General features: G+C 39.4%; 1 protein-coding gene, 1 long non-coding RNA gene and 1 pseudogene across 4 annotated transcripts in view; 1 reads left to right on the forward strand and 2 right to left on the reverse strand.

The window, feature by feature from the left end:
• The window catches only part of BTBD3 (BTB domain containing 3), a 38,919-nt gene extending 37,051 nt beyond the window's left edge, over positions 1 to 1,868 (reverse strand). Inside the window, exon 1 of one of the 3 annotated variants that reach the window (XM_030872564.2) lies at positions 1,717 to 1,868. The gene's annotated coding sequence lies outside the window, so the exon portion shown is untranslated. The remainder of the gene's footprint in view (positions 1 to 1,716) is intronic. The other 2 variants (XM_060285542.1, XM_030872561.2) reach the window with 2 other exon arrangements.
• Positions 1,869 to 1,997: 129 nt separating this feature from the next.
• Positions 1,998 to 25,322, forward strand: part of LOC132593541 (uncharacterized) — a 189,399-nt gene continuing 166,074 nt past the window's right edge. The window contains exons 1-2 of the long non-coding RNA XR_009559183.1: positions 1,998 to 2,193; positions 3,856 to 4,089. This is a non-coding gene — a long non-coding RNA (uncharacterized lncRNA). The remainder of the gene's footprint in view (positions 2,194 to 3,855; positions 4,090 to 25,322) is intronic.
• On the reverse strand, positions 12,287 to 12,637 carry LOC115861498 (transmembrane protein 14A pseudogene; annotated as a pseudogene).

The following is a 25,322-nucleotide window of genomic DNA, read 5'->3' on the forward strand; positions in this document are numbered from 1 at the left end:
TGCAAAGACTGGTAAAGGTAGAACAGCAGAGCTGCTAGCATTATCACTCCATACAACAGCATTAATAAATAATTCTGAAATTACTTAGTGAGAAAAAGTGGAATTGCGTGAACTCACCCTTACCTGAGCTGAGGCCAAGAACTGAAAAGGGTCATTCAAAATCTTTAGAAAAGTTAGAGTCCTATTCAGAAAACCAAAGGTAGACCCGTCCACTTCCCCTGGAAGACCCGTTGCTGTGGTAACCTGCAGTCACCCCTCAGAGTCGGTACATGCTGGGGGAGGGGATCCTCCCAGAGGCTGGAGGATGGTTAAGAGGGGAAACGGGGGAGGGAGGAGGAAAGAGGGTTAAAAGAAGATGAAACCCCTTGGGTGCGGCAGGGGTCAGGAAGGTGGGCTTACTACTAGGAAATTCAACACGCCCAAAAGAAATTCAAAACACCAGTTAGAACAATGTCTGGACGCTGGAGTCGTATTATACAGTTCAGCTAAAGTTTGAACCATTAGAGGCGCTTCCCTCCCTCCCTCCCCGGCGGGAACAAACCACTCTTTGTGAGTTCCTGTCTATGGAAAACGAAGCCAGAGTTTCGTCTCATCAGTTACAAACTGAATGCTACTTTGCAAAACTAAAATCTTGACTTTCTTAAATTAAACCTATGCTTCCCAAACTCTGCTGCACTATTGGAATCACCGAGGGAACTTTATAAACTACACACCGTGTTTTAATTGGTCTGGGGTGCAATTTTGAGCAGAGTTTTAAAAGTCTCCAATGATCCTTTTGTGCAGCCAGTTTTAGGAACTACAGTACTCTAAGAAAGGAAAAAAGAAAGCACAGTTATCTCCCTTTGTCTTTTTACGGCTAATAATAGAAATTAGCTGGCTTTCTCCAAGCACACACAGGACAATAGGTTTCTTGATAAATAGGAGTCCCCGGTATGCCCTAACAATACTTTCTTTGAGATTAAAAAAAACAAAAACTGGCAACATAAGCCCTTTCTTCCCAAGAGAGCAAATATCCTTCTTACCGAAACACCAAACTTACACATCTATTTTAAGAGCGAATTGGCAGTGAATACAGCTCAGAAATTGGAGGACGAGCTCCAGGACCAGAAAGAAACTGAACCCGCAGAAGCCCACCAGCATTCGCGGGGGTCCTGCGGCCACAGGGGCTGGGCGAAGGCCGGGGTGTCGGTCGGGCCCCGCAGGCTGCGCCCCAGTAAAGTTGTTCCAGGGAACTTTGCTCCCGTTTCCAACCCGCGCCTCCCCGGGAGAGGGGCGCGGCCCCGCCACCTGCTCGACGCCTAGGCTGCTCGGCCGCGCCCCCTCCTTGGACCTCGGCCACCTTCGGGGGTCGCGCACTCAAAGAGCGCCCGTACTGCCGGCAGGAGCCTCGGGGGGTTCGCCTCGCCCCTCCCCGGCGTCCTCAGCTGCAGCTAGCCCTGCCCTCGGGCCCGGACGCCAGGACCTCCGCGCGGGGCCAGCACCGTCCCGCCTGGAGCTCTTCCGGAACCCCACCCGCGCGGCCAGCGCCTCTCGAGCCGGGACGGGGGATCCGGGCGCCCCCACAACCCCTGTCCCGACGCCGGCCGGCAGCCCCGTCTCTGCCCAGCCAAGCTCTGCCCCTCCGGCCCGCGGCCGGGAGCGCGCCCCTGGCCCGGCGGTCCGACGCTGCGCACGCGCGGAGGCGCCCGTCCGCTCGCTCACGGTCCCCTCACTCACCGCTCGCTGTCCTTGTCGCCTCAGGCAGCGCCCGCCGTCTGCTCTGCTTACTGCTCGCTGCCCCGGCTCGGTGCCCGCTCCTCAGGCCCCGGCCCGGGCACTCGGGGAACCAGCGCCCGGCGGGCTCGGCGGGCACCCGCACGCAGGGCACGCTCCGCGGGGCCGCGCACGCGCGCACCCGAGCGACGGGAGGGGCGGGGCCGAGCGAGCTGCGCGCCCGGAGGCGCCCCTGGATACCGGGCATGCGTAGTGCCTTTCCCTTCCTAGGGTCTGGTGGCGTAGTGGGCTGTGACCCTGGACCTGTGAAATGTAGGGAAGTGGAAGAGGGCCAAAAGTCACCCTTCGCTGAGAAGCAAGTTCGCTCTTGTCCCACAAGTTGCAGTCTTCTTCTCTGTATCATTCGTCAACTAAGGTGTTAAATATTTATTGAGCACCTACTTTGGCAGAGACTTTGTGCAGAACACAGGGCATCCTCAGGTAATGGTGAATCGATTGCATTTGGCTTTGGGATTCCTTTTCGGGCACTGAATCCAGCCCTCTCTGTGAACAGATGAGAAAAGTGCATAAATAGAGATCATCCAGTACCTGAAACTGCAAACCTTAACTACACTCTTAAGCAGTTTGGGGAAGGAGAGTTGCCTCTGGCTGGGGTGATGAGAAAACTTTGAGAAGCCTGGAAGGGTAAGAGATGGAGTTAGAAGATAAGCTCACCTGGGAGAAAGGTCAACGCAAAGGCAGAAACTGCAAAAAAAAAAAAAAAAAAATCAAGTAATATACGAGCTCATGAACCTTCTTGGGGACAAGTTTAATCTGAATGTGTTTTTCATAGTGAAGGGCAAAAACGGTGGCAGGAAGGGTACTTGAAGCTCGTCTGGAAAAGATTTTTGATGCTTCACTTCAAATTTTCAGCTTTTTTTAGTGGATAACTGATAAATACTAAAGGTGTGAGGGAGAAGAGTCTGGTGTTTCTGGCGGTCTGATTAGATGCAGAATTTTGGAATATAAGGTGAAGACTAGCAGTGAAATTCTGTAGAAGTAGAAGGGTCCTGAATTCAAGTGTTGGCATCAGAAATAGAATACATGGAAACGTTTTCAGAGATTGTGAAGGACAGGATTCCCTAGTTTTTGTCACTGCCTGTTTGGGTGTAAAGAATTGTTTCTCATGACAGACACCTACTTCATTAGATTAGATCATCATCCTTGGTAGATATTTATTAGTGGATAAATTAGACCTTTAAAATGTACAGCTACAATCACTAAATGCTTCTTTTAACATGAGTTTGGTCCTGGGAGAATACATTTCTACTTAATTAAAAAAACATTAATTTGAGAGACAGTATATGTAGTGAAAAATATATGGACTTTGGAAAACAAAAACCCCTTTTATAAAGTCCAGATGCTCTGAAACAAACTGTCTGATGTCATGCAAATTACTCAATATCTGTGAGCCTTACTGTGTTCGTCTGTAATGTCAGGGAGGAAGAAATTTTCCTCTTCCCTTTTAGGTTCTTCTGGCTGGTGTAAGAATTCAATTGAGACAGATTAACAGAAGAAAATCGAACAACAGTTTAATAACATATGTGCATGGCAGAGAGCCAGGAAAACGGAGTAACTCACCAAAATGACTGACACCCTTATCTTAAATAGTATCTTCAGTTTAAAGGCAAAAGAAGATGTTGTGGGTCGTGGTTTGGGACTTGAAAGGGGGAGAAGGCAATTCATATAAATGTTTGGTAAATAACTGTTTGCTGGGTCAGGCAGAGACAATGGGACACAGAGTGGACTTTGATCTCTAAGCCCTATTCTGCTACCATCCCTAGCCCATATTTTTTGCAGGTATCTCTGGTGATAGCTCTATTCCTGGAATAGGCCCTATATCTAAAATTTTTAGGCAATTGGGGGGGAAGGTCGGAATTTCTTCCTGAGTCTTTTGGGCCTTGATTGTTTTCAGTTCTAAAAAAAATCTGCATACCAAAGAGACATTTTGGGGTGGCAAGTTTTGTTCCCCTACAGTAGCATGGAATCATAATATTTACCTTGTATGATGGTTAATTTTATGTGTCAGTTTGGCCAGACCACAGTACTCAGATATTTGGTCAAACATAGTCTAGATGTTTATGCGAAGGTATTTTTTTTCAGGTGAGATTAACATTTAAGTCAGTGGACTTTGGAGCGAAGCAGATTGCTTTCCATAATGTGCGTGGGCCTTATACAATCAGTTGAAGGCCCAAATAGAAAAAGACTGACCTCCCCTGAAAAAAAAAAGGAATTCTGCCAACATACTGCCTCTGGACTTGAACTGCAACTCTTCCCTGGGCCTCCAGCCTGCTGGTTCACCCTGCAGATTATGGATTTGCCAGCCTCCACAATCATGTGAGTGAATTCCTTAAAATAAGTCTTTCTCTCTCTCTCTCTCTCTCTCTCTCTCTAGTTGAAGAACCCTGACTAATATACCTTGCAAGGTTATGAAGATTACATGAGTTAATTATCATCTGAATCTGAAAAATGGGGATTATAATCTTTAACTTATAAGGTTATGACAAATTAAATAAAAATGGGTAAAGCACCCAGCACATGCTAGGGTCTGAATAAACGGCAACTGCTGTTACTTGTAAATGAATACCAGAGGCAGAAACCAAAAGAGGAGAGAGTGTGGATATTGGCACTGTGAGATTTTCTCAGTTCACTGGGTAATACTATTAAATTTTAAAAATTGATATAGGAGGTAACACAATTTTGGTCTCCCTAGCTATGATATACCAAAAAGGTGATACGTATGAATATTTTAATTATTTTCAAATAAATGCCTAATGAGCCTAAAGATAGACTCTAGTTGTACTCTTAAAACACCAGACATGCAAAGCAGTGACATGATTTCACGTCTGAACATTTTATTTCAATTTAAGTGCCAATTAACTACTTGCTGCTAGGATGGAGCAACCTAAGGAGAGTTTACACTGGAAATAATTTTTAGTCTCAGAGTAGATGCATGATGTAGCATTCAATCAGTGTGTTTATTGAATCCCTTTTGGGGCAATCCTGTAGCTATTGGGAGCATGCAAAAATGGATAAGATATTCCATTTAATCTACAGATATTACCATTTGTTATGTACTAGGCAACCTCCTTGCCCTCGGGGAATTGATCAAAGAGCCTATGAGTCCATAGCTATAATGTAAGGCAGAATGTGGCAAGCGCCTTAGGAGGGGCATAAATGATTGAGCCAGTTGTACTTTGCACAGTTTGGTTTGGCACAAGCCAATGGGGTAGAGCAGCATCTTTTAAAAAAAGTTTGAACAAAGCTGGTAAGTGTTAAATAAAATAACATTCTCATTCCCCTGACTCACTTGCTTCAGTTCAGGGTTTACAGGGTATAATGAGGGCGAGGCAGGAGGGGCCTTTTCAAGCCATTCAGAGGTAAAAACTCCTCTTTTCCTCGTTTCCTCTTTCTTTTTCCGTCATGGCTGTTGTTTTGTTTAAAGGAGAATTTAACTTCAGAGTTAAAAAAAAAATACTTAGGTAAATTCCCCTGACCTCATGAAGATTTATGAGGAGAATACATAAAAATCTAACATGACAATAACAAACAGTGGGGATTGGAGTTCATAAAAGGACAAGGAATAATTGAGTTGGAAACCATGAGCCAGGTGGACAGAGATGGCCATCATGTTTGTTCTGTAGCCAGGGCTGTCATGCTGTGACCCCCGTTTTCCTTTTGGCTGAGAATGAAATATTCCACTGTGGATGAGAGTAAGCCAACTGCAGGACTGACAAAAGCAAGTGATTTAGGGGAAATACACAGCATTTTAGTAATTTTTAAATAATTAGGATGTTATTTTATTATAAGAATTTGTGAATATATTCATTTCAGGAGCTTTGCCACAGTGAGTGGGAAATAAATTAATCTGGGATTGAAGGAAACTCTATACTAGAAAAGGAAGAGTTTTAATAAAATTGAAAGGAATAGCCTCCAGCCATGGATGTTAATTATCATCTGATGAATAATAATGATGATAATAGGAGATGTGAAATAAGTTAAAATAAATCCTGGGCCAAATTTTTTTTTAAAATTACCAACTCTGGAATGGTGCCTTGCAGAATTAACCAATGTGCTCACATTAAATGGTTTAAAATTAGAACTAATACATAGCTCTGCACTACAGATATACACAGCATCCTCTCTCCATGATTTTTTTTTTCTCCATGATTTTTTAAAATTAATACTATTCAAAAGAATTCAACCTGTTGAGTATCACAAGTAGAATGTTGCCTACTCAGTAAAGAGATTGGCAATATAAATATTTCTTATTGTAAGAATATTTGATCATGAAAAATAAAAATATAAAATAAAATGGCTAGCAGGCACAATATCTATTATTTTTTCCAGTTCTACCTCCCTTTAATATTTTATGCCGCTGACAAAATGTCATTGACACACAACTTTTCAATAAGATGACTTTTGCACATTTTAATTATACCTGTAGTTTTAAATCCTAAGTAAATGTTCCATCAATATGACATTTAAAATATTAAATTGAGTATAATCATAAAAATTAAATGCATGTAAATTATTTTGCATAAGCAACGACAAAAACTGTGCGACAAACCCAGTACTGGGTTATAGAGGGTTGTTTCTTTAAAAATGAACCTCCTACACTACAGAAAATTATATCCAGTTTTCCAGAATGTAAACACATACTACATTAAGCAAGGTTTTGTAAAGTCACATGAATATTAAAATTATTTATATCCCTTATATTCTAGTTTAATGGGACAGTCTAGGTCAGTGCTAAGAAAGAAATGTTAGCCACAAATTTGAGCTAGATATGAAATTTAAAATTTTCTAGCAATATTTTAAAAAGTAAAACCAGGTGAAATTAACTTCAATAATGCATTAATCCAAATATTCAAAATATTATCATTTCATCATGTAATAAATATAAAAAATTATTAATGAAATATTTTACATTTGCTTTCATACTACATCTTCAAAATCTGGTTGTATTTTCCTCTTACAGCTCATCCTAATTCAGACTGCAATTTCAAATAATTAGTAGCCACATGTGACTAGTTGCTATCGAGCTGGACAGCACAGATCTAGGACTAGGTTGTTGGTTCTCAAAAGTGGCTGCACATTGGAATCACCTGAGAAAAGATGAAAAAATGTTGATGCCTGTGTCATGGTCCCATGATTCTAGTGTATTTGCTCTAGGGCATCACCTGGGCACTGGGATGAAAAAAGAAATTCGGGTGATTCTAATATGCAACTAAGTTTGAGAATCACTAGTTTTATTTAAGGCATTATCAAAACTTAAATATTATGAGACCGGTGTCAGTTGTTCTTTACTTGAAACCAATAGCATTTAAAAATCATGCTGCAACATACTAGCGGTGTAGCATATATAGCATACGTGGCACATGTGCATCACTAGTATTTCTTAATAAAATTAACAATTGCTAATAAAATTCCAAGCTTTGATTATTCAGGCCATGAGTTCTGATGTAACATGGACAATTCCAGGTAAAGATTTACTTCAGTGCTTGGTGAGAACTGTTGTGTGTTGGCACTTCTGTATTTGTTCTGTGGCATTTTTACTTTATGATTGTTTAGAAAACCTCCTAATAGAGAAACACCTCTGACAATGGGATCACAAAACTTTTCTATGATGCCTACATTTATTTAATATGTTTAACTCTTGCACTCAACATCCTACTGCCAGTATAAGAGCTAACTCACATTCATGACAAAAATTTCCCACCTTGTTTTCTACTCCAGTCATTGTTGATTATCTGTACCTAACATATCAGGTATATCTAATACCTCTCAGTAATAAACCACTCTAGGAATTAGTGGCTTTAAGACAACCTTTATTGCTTCCATCGAATCTCTGGGTCTGCTGTGCAGTTCTGCTTCTAGGCCAGGTGGGGTGCCTGGAACTAGTTGGTCTAGCATGGTCAACTGGAATAGCTCAGCACTGCTCCTCGTGGTCTGTTCGTCTCCAGTAGGCTAGCCCAGGTGTGTTCTCAGAGCAGTGGTGGCCCTCCAGAAACTGTGAAAATACCCAAGCACATTTTAAAGCCTCTGATTACATCAAGTTGACACTGTTTCATTAGCCAAAGTAAGCCACATTGGCAAGCCCAGAATGGATACAGGCATTACTTAATTTAATCTGCCATGCCTAGGTCTTATTTGGTTAGTCCTATCACATTTGATTCCATACATTTCCAGTTGTTCTTACTCTGCAAGGTTTCTTTTTTAATCTCTTCAGTAATTGCAGTGTTGACTATCTCTCCCTATTGTAAATGGGATCTCTCTCAAGTTTTATCGGTATCTTTCTGTCTTGTAGAACTTTTCTTTGAGGTTTAGTCATTTTTACACTTTTAAAACCTTTTTTAAATTGATTATATGGGTAAATAACAAAAATGAATACAGTCTTTGATTAACCCAACAATCAGTAAACAGATATGTTTAAAACACTATGCAGTCTTGAATTCTAAAAAGGTTTTAAATGCTATGTATTTCATCAGAATTCTAAACCTGATTTCAAAAAGATTAAGTAACAAGTTCTCATATGCATACAGCTGTTGATAAACACTTCCTACTTGTCTGTTATCCATTTAACGTTTGTAGTTCACACGTGTGTTTTTCACCTCGTAATTGATCGCTCAATTCATCATGTAAAACCATTCCCGGTTGAATTTTGAGGAAAACATACTAAAGAGTTATATGGAGAGATTTTCTTAAACCCAGACATTAAAGTAAGAGGCATTGTGTATTATCACTTGATTATATGACTGAGCTATGTTTTTAAGAAATAAGCAAGTACATTTCCTTCTCTGGCTTTGCTTACTTGGCATCTGTGGAGGTTCAGAGTCCTATAGAAACCTTTTTTCTTTTTCCCTTTAAACAGGCATTGTGAATTGTTTGTTACTAGATTATAACCTTATAAGAGTAAATTACAGTTCATAGAGCTGTGAGTTACCATGCAACATTCTGTGCCTACATGAGTGAATGACAAAAAACAGACGAATAAAACACCACCTACTTGTATTGTGCTGTTTGCCCTTCTAAAAAGGGTTATTACTGTGCAACTCCCCATAAAGCTGGAGAAGGTATTCTTTCTGATCAAATAAGTTGGACCCCGAGAAGCCCTGTGGAGTCTAATTCTCCCAAGGTTAGCTTTGTGGGTTTGGAATATTCCAGAATGTGACAGCAAAAAGTCATATCCCACCAGACCATTTAGCTTTGATTTTCCTCAGAACCAAACCTCCAAACAGGATTCAAGTGCAAGTAGTGTGTTTGGAGGTGATCCAAGGAAACACTGAGGGTGAAGCGGGGAAGTGAAACAATGAGTGGGACGCAGCCAGGTTACCAGCTGGAGCTCAGTCCTGTGGGGGACTGGGGGGACCGAGTGGGGAACACACAGCAGGGATGTCCCAGTCGAGGCTGGAGGGAGCTGGGATTGTTATCCATCAATTCTCATCCAGTCCATCAAAGACTGAGGTTCTGCTCCCAGGGAAACTGATTTCCCTGCACTTCCATTCAACCTTTGCTTATGAGCTGAAGGTGGTTCAGTGGCCAGAAAAAAGGCAAAGAATCTCAATTGCTGGCATCTGGAAGACAGGCGTTTTGCACCAGTAAGTGTGAAGGGATGTGAGCAGGGCAGCTCCACATGCACCAGGTAAACACAGACACGGAGAGGCGTCATCAAGTCCCTTCCCAGGCAGACCTGAGTATTATCTTCATTCCCCTCAGTGATTGCCTCTTGTCCTCTGATTTCTAGTCCTTTCTGATCTTCTCAAAATGTCATGCTGTCAATGGAGGTATGCTCTAAAGATGTTCACAGCAGGCAGTGACCCACTGTGCCAGAGAACAACATGGGTTTGCCAAACCACCCGGTTACTTGCACACCTTAGCAGGGCACCTTACATCCAGACTGTTTCCAGAAAGTTTGGGAAAATTGTACAAAGGTGTCAACGTCTTGGAGAAGATCTGAAGACAAAGGCATTAGCAGATTTCCATTCAGAGCAGTTGTTCTCACCTGGAGGAAATTTTAACCCCTTCTCCCTTCCTGGAGATATTTGGCAATGGCTGGAGACCTTTTTGATTGTCACAATGTGGGGGGAGGGGACTATTGGCATCAGGTGGTTAGAGGTCAGGGCTGCTGCTAAACATAATGTACAGGATAGCAGCTCCCACCCCACAAAGAATTAGCCATCCTAAAAGGTCAATTGTGGTACTGTTCAGGCACTCTGATCTAGAGAAAAAACATCAGCGGGAAAGGAAGAAGCTACATATCATTCATTCCGATTTCCTCTCCTAATGTTTTCTCCCAACTTTTGCTCTAACAAAGTTTCCATTGATTTCTAAAGGTGTTTCTAAGCATCTTGGGAAGCTCATTATGTTTGTGAAACTTTAGTAAATTGAATAAGGGAGTAGCAGTCTGACCTTTTAAAATGTTTCCAGATGCTGAGCACTGGATTGAAATGCTAAATCCAGAGAACCATCTAATGCTGATTAGTAGTGATATGGCAAAAAGGGCAGTTTTCTCTTGACAAACCAAGTCACAAAGGACAGAAAGACACTAACACTCAGTGATTAATTTCTGGAAACGTGACTGAACGAATCAAATTATGTATCATTTGATGCCATTAAATTTGAGTTCCTGCATTATACGTGGACCTTTTACTTTTCAAGCATTCTCAGTGTGTGAAATTGAATGTGCCATTTACAAGCTATCATGTAATTTTCTGTTTTCTGAAACAAAAGCAACAATCTGGGTACATTAAAGACCATTATATAATTGACAAACCTGCTTTTTAAAAGTTGATCCAAAACATTTACAATTACTATCATTTGCCAAAGGGAGCTATTCCTTAACAGTGAAAAGTCATTTAAAAATTAAAATCAAAACGTCCCCTACCTTTTTCCAACAGGAATATCTTCCATGTGTATACATTTTCACAGTTTATGAAGTTTTTTTATATCCATTAACTCACTTGATTTTCAAATCAACCATATGAATAGAACAGATATCATTTTCCCCACTTTTAAAATGAGAAAGCTAAAATTCAGAGAGCATTATTTGCTGAAATAAAAATTTGGTTGTCAGAATTCCCTGGTGGTCCAGTGGTTAGGACTCCACACTTTCACTGCTGAGTGTGCAGGTTCAATCCTGCACCCTGCAAGCCATGAGGCGTGGCCAAAAAAAGAAAATTTGGTTGTCTTACAAATAGCCGACACTATCAACACTACACAGTGTCAGCTGTTTGTAAGACAACCAAATTTTTATCACATCATATTACTTCGACTTGATGTTTAATTCCAAGTTTTAAAATCTTTATCGAAGTATAACATACACATGGAAAACTATACATAAGTGTGCAACTCAATTAATTTTCACAACCTAAAAGCATCCATGTAACCAGCACTCTCACCAAGAAACAGGACATGACCATCATCCAAAAGCCCACCTCATGCCCCTTTTGGACACCACTACCCAATTCCCCAGGATAACAGCATCCTCATTTCTGACAGCGTTGACTCATTTTGGCTGTTTTCAAATTTTCTATAAATGGAATCATACACTAAGTCTCTTTGGTGTCATCCTTTGCTCAGTATTACGTTTGTGAGCTCCATTCAGATTATTGGGGGTGGTTGTAGGTCATTCTGATTGCTGTATAGTATCCCATGTGTGACTTTCAAAATTTAGTCATCCAGTGTGATTATCGATGGGCATTGTGGCTGTTTTCCAGTTTTTCCCTGTTCAAACAGTGGTGCTGTGAACTTTCTTATACATGTCTTTGGTGGACAGAGGGACATATTTCTGTTGGACTTATACCTAGAAGGAGGATTGCTGAGTCAGAGGATTTGAATAAGTCAGCCTTGGTAGACATTGCTCAACAGTAGCGGTTGTTCAGATTTACACTCCCACCAGCATTGTGTGACAGTGCATGTTTCTTATCCTTGCCGACACTTCATATTATCTTTTTTCATCTGATTCCTTCCGTTAGGTGTGGTATTACATCATGGAGATACATTTCGATTTTAATTTAACTTAATTTTTTAAAACAGAATGTGTTTTATTTGAATACTGAATACGTTCTGTTGGTACAGAGTGTGCTGAGGCTGAAGTTTTTTAAGGAAAAAAAGGCAGTAATACAATTAAAATGGAAAAAAAATGATTTCAAATATAACACAAATGACAAATAGATAACATTAGCATTCTGTGAAGCCCACTTAAGGGGCATTCCATCATCTGATAAGTTGTAGTTTAATTTAAACTTATTTCAGACATGAGTATTTGGAACTATCAAAAAAAATACCACATCTATAAAACATGACAGCAAATCAAAGAGTGTATCACGATTTATTAAATATCTTTCATGAAACCAGTATGTGATAATTAGAAAACAGTTAAACCATTTGTTTAAAAAAAACCCTTAAACTATTGTCCATATTAGAGGTGACGGTATGTCTTTTATAGTTTGTAACATAAAATAAGACCATGTTGAACTTTCCATATTGAAATTTATCTTTTCAATACAAAGAATAGGCTCTGCCCGTTACATCAGAATGACACAAATTTAGGTTTCAGTTCCTCCGAATTCTCAGAGTGAGACAAGAGCAGCAATAAGACAAGTCTCAGAAGCATCGTGAGGCTTAAACCTGCAGCCAGCCCAGCTGGCATGATTTACTTGGATCTCTTAAACCTCACCCCCATTGTGGTGTCCAGGAAGAAAGCTGTAAACAGTGATCGTTTTACACCTCGCTTGTCATTGGAGACACAGTAAGCTCCATAACCAGCCGAAAATCCAACAGAAAGACCAGCAATCAAAGATGGAACGCCACCTCTCTGCTTATATCCCAAAATGCTTACGGATGCCGCCAGGGCTGCATAACGAAAACCAACCAGGTCCATTGGCAAGGTCAAGTCTGGTGTAGAGTTACTTCCGTTGAATTTCTCTCTCCTCTGGGCCAGTCCAACTCCTTGAGGACTAAGCTCAGGTTCAGTTCGTCCTGTCTTTCTCACAAGCATCAACCTCACTGCCAAGCACTAGGCAGGTGCTCAGTAAATACTTGCTACGGTCTGGAAGCTGACCCCGCCGCCAGTGCCTTCTGACTCTGCGTGCTACCTCTCGGCACTCTCAATTTTAATTTTAGTAGTTGGAAGCTGAGCCTCTTGGCATCCCTAGCCTCTAGATTAAACGCTGATTTTCACACTAAAATTGGCTTTGTTGTCCCTAGTTCCCACATACATAAACGCAGGGCCTTAACACCCACTTCAGAGCCACCTGGTTATTTCTGATTTTCCATTTAGCCCGGAGGACACTGCTTCTGGATTTTGTCCCTGACCACTCGCTAGTGTTTGGTACCCACGAGACATGTGGTGAGGCATGAGGCGTGGTTCGCTCAGAACCACGGATGCCGAGCCCCTAAGTGTACCATGTCTCCACCAAGAGCGGTTCTGCCCAGCACAACAAATGCTGCCAAGGTCCAGGGCTACTGAAGAGCATTCTGTTCTCCCTTCACGAGAGTCATATTCTGAGTTCCACTATAAGAGAGTCTTTGTTACCTGGGCCCCAAAGCATTATCTCTGCCTCCACGTGCATCCTCTTGTCCTGACCCAGCTGGCCAAATCCCATGTTCCGGATCCTGTGTCATGACCTTCCTCTCTCCCTGGGTTAATTATACTTGATTGCTAGAGGGGCTGGGAAAAAACATCTCCTACTGGCCTCTTCATCCGTCTCTTCCTTCCTCCCTTTTCTGACCCAGGAACTGCCTCCCATGAGTGAGTGCCTTCATCTAACTCCAACTGGTCTCCAAATCACAATTTAGCATAGCCTGGTATATTACGCTATAAAAACATGTTTTTCTGAGAGGAGAGATACTTTGGAAGTTAGAAAATTATGAGCTGTCCATGATATAAAGAAGTATATCTGCACTCTCTCACTGAGTCACAGGACTACACAAGGTCTATAGTCCCCAGGAAATGGAGAGGCACCTGGACTCTTGAAATGGATATGTTCAACCTTCAATACCCAGGCACCTAATGTCTACAGATTTGCCAATATCTGTAAAGAATGACTGCAATAAGAATCTTCTCTAGTCCTGGTTTTAATTTTATTAACTGGGTAGATTGTCATAATAATCCCTTATATATAACCACCTTCAAATTAAGTGGCTTAAAATAATAAGCGTATAGTTAGTTCATGAATCTGAGGGTAATGACTTAGTCTGGGCCAAACTGAGCAGTTCTTCTAGCCTTGACCCAGTTCACTCACGTGTCTAGATTCTTAGCTGTCTATATAGTCATGGTTTGGATGGCTGAGGTGACTAGTCTCTGCTCTGGGTATTTTCCCTCCTTCCTCTGGGACCAACAGGCTAGCCCGGGCAGGTGCTTCCCGTGGTGATGGCAGAGGGCAAGAGCAAGGAAACCCAGGTGTGCATCAGCTTTTCAAACCTCTGCTGGTATTATGCTTGCTGACATCCCATTAGTCAAAGTAAGTTATGTAGGTAGAGCCAGAGTCTAAGTGGAAGAACTGCAAAGTTTGATGGCTAAAGGTATGTGTACAGGAAAGGGTAAAGAACTGGGCTATCACACGAAGTAAACTTAGACAAGCCACGTAATCTTTCTAAGCCTCATTTATGTTAGTAAATTAGAGATGATCGTAACCCAGAACCCCCTTCCCAAGTATTTCTAGTGATTTAAATTGTGATAACTGGGTTGCAAACATCTAAGTTCTTTATAAACTGTGAAGTGATGTACACATGTGAGATACCATTATGATGATGATGATGGTGATGTGCATTATTCTCTTTATTATATTTACGTATTGTCCCTAATAATTGGCCTACACTGTCCCTGAGCAAAACTCTGAAGTGTGTTAGCTTGGCTTTCAGTGCCTCTGGCCTGACAAGTGAAGTGGCCTCGTTTTTACTAAGCCTCTCAGGAGTGTCCATTACAATAATCTACCCATTTTTAGGAAGCAGTCAATAAATGGATGAATACAGAATATGAATAGATGAATGAATAGATGAATGAAGTTTTCAAGGAAATGACTAGTCAACCCTTGTCCTTTCTTGCATTCAATCAAGATGAATTGGAATTGAGTGCCTTCTCTGGTTAGAGCTCCCTCAACCTGTTAGTAACAAGTGCCAAGGATTCAAATAAGAAGAGAGACAGCTGCTTCCCTGGAGGAATTCACAGTCTATGAGTGAGAAACACTTCCAAACAAATTCAATTACAATGTGAGGCGTACTCTATTGGAGGTGTGCGCCAGGTGAAGTGAGATCAACTGTGTCTTGTTAGGGAAGTAAGGGGAAGGTTTCAGAGGAGGCTGTTTGGAGCAGAGAGGAATGAGTGGCAGTTGCCCAGGCCCACAGGTAGGGGTGCAAATTCCAGGCCAAAGAAACAGCCTACCCAAAGAAAGGATCTCAGAGAGGTGGCATGTTGGAACATTGTTTGGTTATACTGTAATTTACAATAAGATCCTGGGTTTAACGGGAAATGTAAGTTAGACAGATGGACAGGTGGGCAGACCTTTTATATTATCCCAAGAATTTTCATTTTGCAGGGAGGGGAGGGCACTGAAGAGTTGGAAAGGGAGTGTCATGTTCAGAATTTAGTATTAGAAGGACGACAGTGTCAGGGAGGACAATAGGAATGAGATTGCAAGAGTCCAAGTGAGAGGTGGCCCATCCCTGATCCTGGGCCAAGGAGGGAGGGATGAAGAGAGAAGGGTAGATCAGACAGAAAGTCACTAGAGCTAATGGGACACAGGAATCAACTTGATGGAGGAAAGAGATGTACCTGCCCAGAGCAGGAGCATAAAGAGTATTCAGTTAGGCACTGTGTGAGTCAGTCAGTGGATTGCTGGCATTTACTGAAGGCTTGCTTTGGGCAGACCAAGGAGCTAGTTAATGTGGTGCATCTAAAGATGCTGAAGATACAGGCCTCTGACAATTAGTACACGAGTGGCTGTAGTAAGTCACAGAATAGAAAAAGAGCTTTTATTGAGGAACAGTCCTTGTGCCATGAGATCATCAAGAAAGGGGTGAATGACCTTGATTAATTAGCTTTTATTTTAGGGGGCTGGGAAGTCTCATTCTAAGCTTGCATTGTTCGTGTCTCTATTAATTGTCCTAATGGATCCTATTCCTCACATGGAAAACCAGCTAAATGCCTTTCTCTCTTTCTAACGTGTGAAAAATGAATAAGACTCGAATGTAGAGTTCTCTAGAATCTTTTTATAGAAATGGCAGAGCCAGCACAGTGCCCGTCTTGCTTGGTGATGGTTGTTTTGAAGAACATACAGTAAGTAACTAAGTAAATTGACTTACTTATCTGAAACATGTATTTTGAGAATTTTGTCATAGCCCAGTCAATTCGGAAGCAAATCATTTACAGTTAGAGGAGAAGAGCCTAACCCTTCACAGAGGACGTTGAAACTTTCCCACAAAGTATTGAGAGTGACTTCAAGCAGATTATACACTTTTCTTAGGGAAAAGTGGACTAGTGTTAGTGGGGATACTACATGAAAGGACTAGGTTTCTCAGCCACAGTGCAGATCACACTGGCATCAAGTCTGATAAGTGCTTGCATCAGGACCATGGAAGATTTGGTAGAAATCTATGTAACCCCTAGATACTGTGTTAACTCACAGTGTTTAAGCGTTAGGTCATCTGATTGGGCAGCTAGTCAGAAAGAACTCAATGGAAAAATATTAAAGAAAAAAAATCATTTCCCTGAAATAAAATGTCTAAAGAGAGTGATAAACTTACTTGCTGCCCCTTTCAAGTATAATGGCTACACTAATCAGAGTTCATCATAAGTTTTCATTTCTTTCCCCTAGTATTATAAATCATAAGGAAATTCAAGATTGGTTTACTCTCTTGAGCAAAAGGTAGGCAGGGAATATAAATGAATAAAGAAAGTGAGCTGAAAACTATGGACCTTGTCCCTTTGTAAGGGAAGCACCTACATTTCCAACCCCTGTCTACAGTTGCCATGTGGGAATGAGAGGTCTCATGTTATCAGACCTTCTGAGGATTCAAGAGTAATTGGAAATTTAAACACTTCTAATATTAAATTTTTTTCAATTATTAAAAAATGACTCTGCTAGCCAAATATCATAAATTGCAAGGACATTATTTCACAACAGAATAAACTATGAAGTTATTGCTTATCTTTGAAGTTATTATTATATTTTGAAGTTTATAATTAACCTTTTGATATTGAAATAAATTTGATTTATTGCTTAGTTTTAACTTACACCTACTTTTGTTCTCACCCCTTTGCATTCTCAGTGTTATGTTTAGAGTCTTAAATGTAAAACCAGTCCCTTAACCAATATCTACTTATCCCTACTCTCTTTTCTGGGGATTCCAATGTTAGAAGCATCTTTAGTACACATAGATACCCATATGGACCACTGTGAACTTCTAAACATCTGTAGCCAACAGGCCAGTGAAAAGAACAATAAACAGAATCCAAAACTGGTATTCTGTTCCCGTGTAACCTCTATTTTCTAGTCCATGAAGACAGAGGTATCACTGGTTGCTATACAACAGTTAAGGTCTTTGGAGAACTACAAAAAGGCCTCTTCGAGTATATGTATCTCTAAACTATCTGACCTAAACATTTATACTTTCTAATGTGAAATAGAAATTTGCCATGGTGTCGTGTTTTGCTCCAACACAAATTTAATTTAGTCCAACAATTTGAAAAAATGAAAAGAAATATTTCGCTGATTGGGTTAGCAAATATTAGAAAGATTACAAATACCAACTTTTGATGTGGTTCTCTTTCACTCCAGGAGGAAGTGTAAATTGGTGTAACTCTCAGAAACTCAGTTCAGTATTGTGTTATCTAATTAAAAAATACACACACCTACCCTTTGATTTAGCAATTCTACTTTTAGGCAGCGTATTGTAGCACTTTTCATAATCATAAAGCAAAAGCAATAATTCAAATGTTGTCTTAATAAATCACTGTATGAATGATGCCAGAGCCAGTGGTATGTTTTGCATTCACTGAATGCCAAATGGTGTTGACATGGAAATAATATATGTGAAGCAAAAAAGTAGGATTCACAACATTTCTATTATGGTACCATTTTTATTACAGTGCATGTACTGATATGAGAGAGAAACAGAGAGAGAAGAGAAGAGAGAGAATGGATGAGAGAACAGGCAGCCCTTTCTTTGCATGGTAGTGCAGCCTGTAAAATGGATTATGCAAGCTGTTCCCTACAACCTGTTTTAATTGTATAAAGAAATGAAAAACTAGTAAAATTAATCTCTATTTAGTATACTCTAATTTAAAACATTAGAAGCACTGGGAATTAAAGTGTTTCATTTCTTTAAAAAATTATCAGTAGTAGTTTGAATATCACTTGCCTTCTCGTCATATAACGTATGATATGGAACAAGCATCTTTTCTATGTCTTGGTGAATTGTTATCCTCCTTTTAAAGTCTGGGTCACCTTCCAGCATTTTATTCTTTGCACCATCAAAGTCATGACATGTGTCTGAGAGTTTCCTTAATGGAGAGACTTGGTGGCATCACGTCCTTTGGGACATCTTCATCCTTTCATTAGAACTACATTCCACATTTGTGTCTATAAATGTACCTTCACTTAGTTCCTCTTCAATGGCAGCAGTGTCAACATTCCAGTGGTCCGCTATTTCTTCCATAACCCAGTTACATTCATTCTATCCTTATTTCACTTCCAACATCATCCCTTAAAAAGTTTTTTTTTTTTTTGCTGAAGTTTCACGTTTTTGGCCAATTTCCTCTTTCAGTTATTCATTTTTGAAAAATGTAACAGAGGTTTTATCCCTGGGAGATAGGGAGGCAACACAGGTGCAAAGTTTGCTGTCTGTGTGAATGGAATAACAAATGCACAGAGACCCATCACTGACAGACTTTGAAGGAAATAGTATCTTTGGCCACTGATCATGATGCATATCTATTATTTGTGAAGTGGTTGCTGGGCCCAAGAGCGAGAAGCAAAGTTTGCCCTTTATGCAATTACAGTTAATACAACAAGAAAACTGAAATTTGAACCATGTTGTTGGTTATAACTAAACCACGGTAGCTGGAAGTTTTGCATGTCAACGCCATGCAGATCAAGGACCGTAAACAAAGAAAGAGCCAGGAAGAGCTTGCAGCAAGATATTAAGGAGGAGTGGCTGTCTCTGGTTATTGCATTTGTATATGGTTTTATATTATTCAAAAAAATACATCCTTATGTGTATTCTAAATTTTTCTACAATTAATACATATTATTTGTATAATACAAAAATAAACATTATTAAGAAAAAACGTAGAGCTTACTTTTCACTCTTATAAAACCCAGTTAGGCTTTGATGTGAACAACAGATAGAAGGAGACAGTCCGGAGCGTATGGTGGCAAATGGAAACTGTTCTTTAAGAATTCTAGGAAGCGCACAGGAGGGAGAGGGATGCAAGCTGGAGGGGAGATGTTGGTTGAAGGAGAGTTATGTTTTCAGTGGAACAGACTCTCAAGCATGTTTAAAAGCTGTTGGAAAGAGTGTGGTTTAGACTATGAATAAGAGAAACAGGATAACTGATAATGTAAGACCCCTGAGAAGCTGGGAGGGGCAGGAGTTCAAGCATGGGGAGAAGACTTGGTCTTGGTTGCGAAGAGGGCCACTGCTTTCACTGAATCAGAAGAGGGTGGTGAGAGAATGAGTTTGAATGGGTGGGGACGTGCATACCTGGTATCCACTTGCTCCTCTAATGAATTTTGAGCAATAACTTTGAGCCAAGCACCGTCTTAGGTGCTTGAGATGCCTGAGTGAATGACACAGACAGAGAGCTTGTGGAGTTAGAGTCAATTTTGCTTACTTTTTCCTTATTATACTTTTTGGTTTTATTTCATGTTAAAGGGTAATGTGGCTGTAATTTTTCTGAGAAGGTAAAGGTCAGGCTATTGCTGTAAGGAAGCTGGCAGGGAGTTGGGGAGGCCCAAACGGAAAGTGTAAAAACCTTGTCATTGAGGGCTGGACAGAGAAACTTTCTCCATTTGGGGGGGCACTGGGGAGATCCTTTTGAAGCTGAACCTTTGCCTTTATGAAAAACCATTGTGTGGACTGTTGCACAGCTCTCTCCAGTCGAGCTTGGCTCCTAGGCAAAGATCTAGAGAAAGCAAAAAAAAGAAGGTTTAGCTAAAAGAAGACTCTTAAATTAATTTTCTCCCTGTGCATTTGTGCCCAATTTTATCTCTCCTTGTTTATGCTTTATCTCCTTTACCTTGAGTGCACTTGACAAAAGTTTATCTATTTTATTAATATGTTCAAATAATTTTCTTTTTTCCCCTTTTGTCTCCAATATATTGTTTTTACCTTGATTAATTTAACTCTCATTTATCTTTGTTCATTTCAATGCTTTTTTTTTCTCAGCTTTTTTCCCATGAACACAGTTAATTTATTATTTTTCTTGCTTAATAACAAGAGCATTTAAGACTATACATTTTTCTGAAGATAGTTTTGGATCCATGCAGTTGATTTTGATATATAGTGTTCTTTAATTTCTAAAATGTTTGTCATTTAGTTGTAATCTTTCATTTTATCTTTTTCTTCCCCAAGAGTTACTGAAAATAGAGTTTTTTAGATTTCCAGTGGGTTAGAGTCAATTATTATATATTTGATTTTATTACATTGTGGTGAAATAATTGGATGGTATAATTTATACTATTACTGAATTAAGGTATATTTATGTCCTTATATGTTATCAAATTTTGTAATCATTCCACAGACAGACACTTGGAAATAATGTACATTGTTAATAGGCTTAGAAAATTTGCTAATCATTCCTTTGTACAACCATTCCTTATTGAGTTTCTAATATGTGCAAGGAATCACGGTAGGTACTGGGAATGTAGGGAGAACAAGATAGTCAGAGTCCCTGTCCTGATAGAACTTATGTTTTAGTGCAAGAGACAGGGAGAAAAGAGTACACCTCAAATAAAATATAAGTTGCTATGAGTGCTATGAAAGAAGCAAGGAAAAGGAATTGAGCTAGAGATAGCAGACTGCACTCTGCATGGGGTGGTCAGGAAAGGCCACCAGAAGAACTTACACTCAGGCAAAGTCCTAGAGGATCATAAGCTACTGGCCAAATAAAGCCTTGGAGGGAGATCTTTCCCTGGAGAGAGACCGGAAGAGAACCAGGGAGCTGGCGGTACTTGCAAGGGAATGATTACAATGAGAGGTCATGGACTTTGGGCTAGACAGGGAAGGGAGGAAGAAATAAGCAATCAGAAAGTTACAGGGCCAGTATTTTGGCAGCCTCCAAAGAGCTGAAGAATTGGGGGCCATGGGGGTTTGTGATTTAGTGATGTAGGTAGAACAAGGGTGGCAGACAGAGAGTGGGGTGTTTAAACTCAAGATTTTAGAGACAGTGCAGTTTTTGGTGATGACTATCTAAAATGTAACCAGGGGAGGGGGTGACTGAGTTGGACATAGTTGTTGAAGGGGTAAGGATCCAGGGGTCTGGAGCGTTGGAAAGTTCATCTCTATGGACGTTATTGTATGACTTTGGGCAGAGAAGAAAGCTAGAGGCCAAAATCAGTTTATTGTACTTTATTGTTAGGTTCTCTATATTTTAAGTAAATTTAATCTAATTGATTTGTTGACGTCTCAGATTCATGTTAAATCCTCCTGCTGGGATTATGATTTTTTGCTTTATATGGTTGATTCTCATTATTTGCAGTAGTTACGTTCTAAAAGTACCCGGGAGACTGAATTAGCAAATACTAAGTCATTGCTCCGAGGGGAATGTTAAGTTAGGTTCCTGCAAGCCTCTGATCACAACATTTTTGTCCATCAATCAATATATAAGCTTGTTTTATGTGTGTTTCTGTTTAAAGACACCTTATTGAATATGCATTTTTGATTCATTAGCATTGAGCCCATGGCCCACAGTACCATAACTTACATCTGAATGAAGCGTGTCTAACCCCTGTTTCCTCCATAAGGCACATTCAGCCTTCTTGCACTTAGGGATGTTACTCACACTTCAGCTCTTTGTTTAGAGTAATTTTAAATGGGGAGATCACCAACAAAAGCATTAAAAAAATGTGAAAAACATGGCACTAAATAGACCATGGGAAGGACACTGGTTTACAGCCTGAGAGCTGAAACAGGTGAAACCCTGTTTGACCTCAGCGGTTAACTGCACATCGGGAGACCCAGTTTTTATGCCACTCTGCACACGTCTGTGAATGACTGCAAAAGTGCCACAAGTATTGATTTGGGGGTTATAAATAAAGTTTTGCAAGTAGGCAAATTCGCAAATATGGGCTCTGTGAATAATAAGGAACGGCTGTATATTGTGAGATTATTAATTGGCTGATTCATAACTATACTCTTTTCAATGAAGTTTTTATAATTTTGGAAAATTAAATGAACCCCTTTGCCCAAATTAAAACTTTCTGTCTCAAAAGCTTTATTTTGGCTAGTGCTTATATTGCTATTCTTTGTTTTGTTCTGTTCATTTGTATTTTCCTGGAATACACTTCTTTATATAGCTGAATTTTGTTTTTTGAAACAATCTGAGAACCATTGCCTTATGATAAGCGAGTTTAATGAACATTAGTTGTTATAACTGTTTTGGCCAATTTTATTTGTGCCACCTTCTGTTTTGACTTTAGAACTCCCAGGTTTTGGGGGATTTCTTTATTTTCTTTCTCCTGCCCTTTGCTACATGATCAAAATCTGTTCCTTTTTTCCTTCTGTGGTCACTTGAAAGTTACATCATAATTCTCCACTACTAGTGATAACTTTAGCATGGATTGCTATTGTTTTATCAAAAATTGAGTAGATACAATAAATATGGTATAAAGCATATGAGCAGATAAAGAATAATCATGCAATGAACACCCTAGTACCAGTAATGCAATTTGATAGATGGAACAGAACGTTTCTATTAGAATTGAAGTGCCCCATTTCCTATGCTATTCCCATACCTACCATTTCCCTCAGAGGTAACTAGCTTGAATGTTGTGTTGTATCATTCTTCTGGTTTTCTTTTTTGTTTTACCACTTATGTTTATAACCTAAACAACATGTTGTTTTCATATTGCTTGTTTTTAACTCTATATCAGTGGACTCAAACTGCATTAATTTTTCTGTGATTTGCTTTTTGGGGCTTAATATTGTGTTTTTGAGATTCATCCAGGTTGATAGATTTAACTGTTCATTTTCTAAAAATTGAATTACACAACTTATTTACCCAATCTACTGTTGATGGAAATTTGCATCGTTTTTGTTTGTTTGTTTTAGTGTTGTATTGGCAGTGCCATAAGCATTCTTGTATAAATCACCTGACATGCAAGAATAATGGTTTCTTCAGGGTATATTCTAAAGAGTGAAGTTGCTGGGTCATAAGATCAGAGCATCTTTAGCTTTCCTAAACAATGACAAATTTTCCTCAAAGTCTTTGTTTCCTTCTGTGTGAAGTGCCTGTTATGTCTCTTGCTCAATGTCTTTTAATTTTGAGTTGTAGGAAGAGAATGGATGGACGGATGGGTGGATGGATGGAGATAAACAGATAAATATCCTAACACTTTGGGTCAGTTATTAAGTGCTGCAAGTATCCTCTCCCAGTTTTTAGCTTGACTTTTAACTCTCATTGATGTCTTATTTAAAACTTTATCTTACAGACACTTACATAATGACACAACACTTACTACCTATTATAACTCACTTAATCCTCAAATCAACTCTATGATGTAGGAACTATTATCAACCTTACCTTACTTTTGAGAAAAGAGAGGCAGGGAATGTAAGTAATGTGCCGAAGTTCACAATGGTAGTAAGTGGCAGAGCCAGGGTTCAAACCCAGGGCATTAATCTCTCAAGTGTGAGATCCCAGCTCCTATTCAGTGCTGCTTCTCTGTGCACTGAAAATCCGAAAATTCTAATTTTAATATATGCAAATTCATTAACCTTGTTCTTCTCAACTGAATTTTCTGTATCTTCTTGAAGAAATTCTTCCTTATCCCAATATCATAAATATGATTGTCCGGACCATTTCCTGAGAATATTATAGTTTGGCCTTTCAAACTAAAGTTTTTAATCCAGTGGAAATTGTGAGTGTGTGTGTGTGTGTGTGTAGTAAAGGATCCAATTTCATTTCTTTTTCCATAAGGATAACCAGTTGTTAAAATATTGATCTCTCTCTGCTGATGTACTATAATGTTATCTTTGTGATAACCATAGGGTAAAAACTACTAGAAATAAGTGAATTTAGTGATCAACCATTTGGAAAAAATCTACCACTTACAATAGCATGAATGATAACTGAACAAAATAATATGTGATAGACCTGTACAATGAAATCTCCAAAATTGCTGAGGGAAAAAGAGAAGACAAATAAAAGGAGAGCTATACCATTTTTAAGGATCAGAGGACTCAATATTGTTAAGATGTCGATTCTGACCAAAATAGATGCATAGATTCAAAGTAAATTCAATCAATATTTCAGCTAGTGGTTTTATGGAAAGTCACAAGCTAGTACTCAATTTTATTTTAAGTCGGTTTTTGGCTAATCATTATTTCTCTACTGTTGATGATTTACAGAAGTAAATTTAAATTCTCCATATTGATTTTGTTCCAGCAAACTTGCTAAACTCTCTTATTCATTATAATAATATGCCTGTAGCTTTTTTGGAGGAATTTTTTTTACTAGACAGTCATATTAACTCTGAATTATGACAGCTTTATTTCTTTCCTTCCAATCCTTATGTTTTACAGTTCTTGCCTTATTTCACTGGATAATACCGAATAGAAGTGGTGACAGCAGGCTTTTTTCTTGTCTTTTCTTTTTCCTGTTCTTAAACACATTAGAATTTTCACATAAAATTAGATGCTTGTCACAGTCCTTCCTTCTTTCCTCTTAAGATACAGTTTATCAAATTAACACAATTTCTTTCCATTCCTAATTTGTTCAGAAGTCTTTCTTAAACACATAATAAATGTAAGCTTAATTTCATGAAACATCCTTCCTAACTCTATTGAGATTATTTTAATATTTTTTTCTCTTTTAATCTGTTATTCTTTTTAACTGTTACTTATTCCTTCCCTAATGCTCTTCCTTTCTTTATGTAGATCTGAGTTTCTGACCTATATCATTTTCCTTCTCTCTAAAGAACAACTTTTAACATTTCTTGCAAGGCAGTCCTACAGGCAACAAATTTCCTCAATTTTTGTTTGAGAAATTTAAAATTTCTCCTTCATTTTCAAAGGATAATTTTGCAGGGTAAGGAATTCTAGCTTGGTAGGGTTTTCCTCTCAACACTTTAAATATTTCACTGCACTCTCTTCTTGCTTGAATGGTTTCTGAGAAGCCATGTAATTCTTATCTCCTCTGTAGATAAGGTGTTTTCCTCTGGCTTCTTTCAAATGTTTTTCTTTTCTTTGATTTTTTGCAGTTTGAATATACTATGTCCAGCTGTAGTTTTTTGTTTTGTTTTGTTCACATTTTTCCTGTTTGTTGTTCTCTGAGCTTCCTAATTCTGTGGTCTGATGTCTGAAATTTGGGGAAATTCTCAGTCCTTATTTGTTCAAATATTTAT

This window comes from Globicephala melas, chromosome 15 (genome assembly GCF_963455315.2).
Source record: "Globicephala melas chromosome 15, mGloMel1.2, whole genome shotgun sequence".
In the NCBI taxonomy this organism is placed as follows: domain Eukaryota; kingdom Metazoa; phylum Chordata; class Mammalia; order Artiodactyla; family Delphinidae; genus Globicephala; species Globicephala melas.